The sequence below is a fragment of the Mesocricetus auratus genome, unplaced genomic scaffold (assembly GCF_017639785.1).
Source record: "Mesocricetus auratus isolate SY011 unplaced genomic scaffold, BCM_Maur_2.0 Super-Scaffold_100009, whole genome shotgun sequence".
NCBI classification, from domain to species: domain Eukaryota; kingdom Metazoa; phylum Chordata; class Mammalia; order Rodentia; family Cricetidae; genus Mesocricetus; species Mesocricetus auratus.
In genome coordinates, this window is record NW_024429193.1 from 29,399,038 (window position 1) to 29,403,836 (window position 4,799).

At 42.9% G+C, this 4,799-nt stretch overlaps 1 pseudogene; it reads left to right on the forward strand.

Moving 5' to 3' along the window:
• The first annotated feature begins 3,504 nt into the window (after positions 1-3,504).
• Positions 3,505-3,907, forward strand: LOC101831163 (annotated as a pseudogene).
• Positions 3,908-4,799: the final 892 nt, after the last annotated feature.

The window sequence follows — 4,799 nt, forward strand, 5'->3', positions numbered from 1 at the left end:
GCAGAGAGGATGCTTTTAGTTGGAAGGGGGTACATGGGGTTTTCTGCTTGTATCTAAGGAACAATTTCAGCAGTTTCCACACCAGATAGATGCTTGATTTGTAGAGAGAAGGCTCAAACCTTATCAGTCGTGCAACTCCAAATAGCTTTCTAGTACCCACCTGTCTGCTCTTCTAAAAGAGCTGCAGCCTCAACATCCCATTAATAACTGCATACAATTTGAATATGATTCTGGCACATGCAGCCACTCACATCTCTGCTCTGAGTCACCACTGGCCTCACTGGGCAGAACTATGGGCTTTTAGGACAGAGCCAGGAATCCTTAGGAACTATGAATTCCACCAAAATGGGTCTAAAATTCTTCCTTTCTGTGGTGGAAGTTAAATCTTTGTGAATTGAATAAACATCCCATTTGGAAAGCAATACCGAGGACTCTGTGTCTGACTTCTGTATTACTTAAGTACTTATACTTGAATGTTCTCTGGTGGCTCTGGGTTGTCCTGCAGCAACTGCTGCTATTTAAGAAGACTCAAAACACTTAGCACACTTGGCAGGAGACCTGAAATAATGCTAGGGGCACTTAGACTAGAAGCTCAAGGACTAATTGGTCTGAGGTTAGAAGGCTAGGATGCTATCTAGAAGATCAAATGATATGTTTCTCTGAGTCTCATCATGGCAGTTGGTGTGCAGAAGTCTCCTTCATGTCTCTTTCACTTCACCATGCTTCAGTTAGGGAGACACACAGCACCAATTTGACACACGTTCAAGGCGTTGTTTGTTCTCCCATTGGGAGTGGATGGGGTCCGGAAAGAAAGAGAATGTATAATCATTCACTGTGGCTTTTCTTTACTTCTAGTCTAATGAGTGGAGTCACCTTTAGTTTAATTCTCCTATCATTATTTTCTGTCAGAGTAAAAAGGAGCGGTGGGGATTATTATTTAACTTTACTCCAGCTGGATCAGAACTCCGTTTTCTTTCATGGCCCCCCATCTCCTCTGACAGAAGTAGTAGAAAATAAGATTTGCTGGGCAACCAAATGAACCACTGGCCTAAGAAAATGATGGAGCAAGTTGGGGTTTTCCAGAGCAACTAGAAAGGAAATGTCCTTGGTACATATTGGAAATAGTAGATCTGGAGTCTGAGCTACCTCCTGTTTTGTTCTGCTGGATCAAGAGAGGGCACGAGGCTGACTTTGTTTGTAAAAGTCTGTGCCACTGCTGAGCCTACTCCAAGGGCAGAGACAGAATGAAAATACCGACAGGAAGTGACAGTGATGCCCGCAGCCCCAGCTGGCATAACTTCAAAACATTGTAGAGGATAGTGTTCCAAAGAGATATTGCAGTGAGACTCTGGTAAGTGCTATACAAATAGATTTAGGGCTGCTCTACAGGAGGTAAAACTAGTCCCAGGAATAGAAAATGAACAGAAACAGCAATACCAACAACAAAAACCTCTTGTCAATAAGCTATTGCATGACACAACCAAACTGCAGCATTGTAAGCCACCCTAATCCTCCGAATATGAGACACTATCTCTGTGATGGCTTGGACAAGCTGGGAGATGGCTGTCCAGCCTTCTCTGGACATAGATCTAATGAGTGAGAATTCCCTTCAGTGTAAGGTGGCCAGGTTGATTATTGATGGACACATTTTTATTTTCATTCAAGTACATTTCCCTTTCTGTATCTTACCTACCCTAATTCATCTACAGGACCCTTTATGGACTAGTTTGAATAAGAATGACCCCTGTAGGCTTATATACTTGAATGTTTGGTTCCCATTTAATGGATGGTTGGGAAGGATCAGCAGGTGGGGCCTTGTTGGTGAAAGAATATTGCTGGGGTGGGTTTTGAGGTTTCAGAAACCCAGGCCAGGCCCAATTTCCCTCTTTCTGCCTGCTGCCTAAAGACCAGGATGTAGTTCTCAGCTACTTCAACAGTGCCATGTCTGGCTGCCTGCTGCCATGCTCCTTACCATGATGGTAATGGACTAACCTTCTGAAACTGTAAGTCTCCAATTAAGTACTTCCTCTTATAAGAGTTGCCTTTGTCATGGCATCCTTTTACATCATTAGATCAGCAACTAAGACAACATTCTAAAGCCTGTCATCACTAGTCTTCCTCATCTTTTTAGCAAGTTAAGCATTGCCATATAGATCTATGCTTCTGTGTATTGCATGGTTTCTAGACTCTAGGCTAGAAAGATGGCTTTCGGAAAAAAATATATATTAAAAGTCATATCCAGGCGGATCTCTGTGAGTTTGAGGCCAGGCTGGACCAACAGCCTCCAAAACAATACAGAGAAACCCTGTCTCATAAAACCAGAAAAAGGTCATATCCATTACACATATATACATATGTGCATGTGTGTGTGTGTGTGTGTGTGTGTGTGTGTGTGTGTGTGTGTGTGTGCGGGTGTGAGCTAATACATTTTTACCAATGTAAGCCTAAACCATTACTTAAAAAAATCTTTGTCATCGTTCAGATAAAATTGAGTTTAAGGCCAAACAACTTTTCAAATATAATATTTTTATAAATCGATGTTTTTGAACTATATTGAATTCTTTGTATAGTGTTATTGTGATGTTTAAAACAGCAGAGTCTGGGCTGTAGAGAGTTCTCAGTGGTCAAGAACAACAGCTGCTGTGTTCCCAGCACCAACACAGTGGCTCACAGCCTTCAGTAACTCAAGTACCAAGGGATCCAGTGTTGTCTTCTGGCCTACATAGACTGTGTGCCACAGACTTACAAGCAGGCAAAACACCCAGGTACGTAAAATAAAATATTTGAAACAGAAAAAAATATCTCGGGCAAATGTATATGAAGTATTTGTACAGCAAGACTTTCTCTATGTTTTTGTTTATTTGTTTGTTTAGTATTGCCTTTTTAGCCAGTTGGTCAAGGCATATCTGCTTAAATAAGTCAATGTTCCTATTTTCATTGGCTTCTGCTCTGAGAGCAAGAAATCTGTGTTTAAGTGTTGATTGACCTTTATACTTTTTCCAATAGGATGGTAAAGGGCACTCAGCATCACACTCTGCATGCCAATGAGCAACCAGAACTGGAAGCCACTCTTTTCTTGTTTTTCACTGTGACACTCACTGATCCACACCTGGCACTGTGTGTCTGCATGTGTTGTAGATTGCTCCCGATGAAAGGTCCTGCGCTGCCAGCCCAGGCTGTGCTAGGCTATGTCAACCTGTTGGCAACCACAAGCTGTGACTTCTGCCAGATGACTCAGCCCAGATGGGAACATTCAGCTGAGAAGATGTGTACTTTGTGTTGCAAGAAGAAATGGGGTGACGTTGTTGTTGTCACAGGTGTATGATTAGAGTGTGACAAGGAAGGCGTTTTTCCCCCTTAGGTTAAAATACAGGAATTTCTTTTTGACTTAATTCAGGAACGATCTGAATAAATGCTCTGGTTTTCAAGGAGAAAACCATGCCTTCTCCAAGCTATAGAGAGGAATTTCCTTTCCCAGTGGGGTACTTGCTGTTTGCTGTCAATATGGGCAAGTACATGAAACTCAGGAAAGTGTTGCAGGCCCTGGCTGGATGCTACTCTGAACACAAAGACATCATCATGAAGAACATTGATGATGGCACCTCAGATAGCCCTTACAGCCATGCCCTGGTGGCTGGAATTTACCACTATCCCTGAAAAGTGAGAGATGCCATGTGCAAGAAGAAAATTACCAAGAGATCAAAAAGAATCACAGTGGTCCTTTGTGAAAACTACAAGAACCACGAGGTCCTCTGTGGATATCCCCTAGGACAGAACTGTTGTAAAGAAGGATGTTTGTAGAGGCCCAGCTCCGAAATGCAAGGCCAGGCATGAAGCCAAGGTCAAGTGTGAGGAATGCTACGTGACAGGGAAAATCAAATTGTTTTTCCAGAAGCTTTGCTTTTAGGTATTGTTTTGGTTCCATCATGAAAACGAACGAAACGAAGCGACAACAGAATAGAAAATATGATATTGCCTATGAATCCAAATTAGCACATTAGGGGTCACAAAAACCAGAGAGTTGCTCTTTGCTTTCTCATTTCAACATGGTGTGGCGCTTTGTTAAATGTTCTATTCTTTTCCTGTATCTCTCTGTGAACAGTTACTTGAGTTGAATCTGAACATGCCCTTTTAATCTATAAGAAAATTTTACTTAGGGAGTCAATGACTAACACTTTATGGGAAAGAAAACAAGCTTGTCCCTCAGCAGGCATCTACCAAATCGTCACTTTAGAGAAAACGGCAAATTTTTGAGGAGGGGGTCCACCTTTAAATTAGCGGGCTTGTACAGATCCACAATGACAGAGTCAAAAGTGGGAGACATGCAGAACCCCAACCCCATTCCCTGTCATGGACATGAGTTCTGATGATTTGAATGGTCATGGGCTCTTCGCTGGTGGAGCTGACCACATGGCTGGCGAACATGGGGGTACCTCAACTTGTACCGGATGGGTCCTGGCAACCTGACTGGGCTGGCAAGGGAATGAAGAAAGAACGCACAGACATTAGTCCAGAAAGCTGTGGTTAGGTGGGCTGTGTGCACTTTGATGAGCAGCCCCAGTGTGTTTATTATGTACAGGACATGGGGCCACGTTTACTAGTCTTGGTTGGAGGTCTCTGTAGGGGAACACTCTTAGGCTGTATACACCTGGGAAGAGGAAGCTGCAGTTGCTGGCTTTTGCACACACTGGTCAATTATTGGTATTCATTGGTACTTGGAACAGAAGAAGGACTTGACAATTTTCCATGGGTTGGAGGCCTTGGTCCTTAACACGGCCTACTCATGTGTAACAATATAC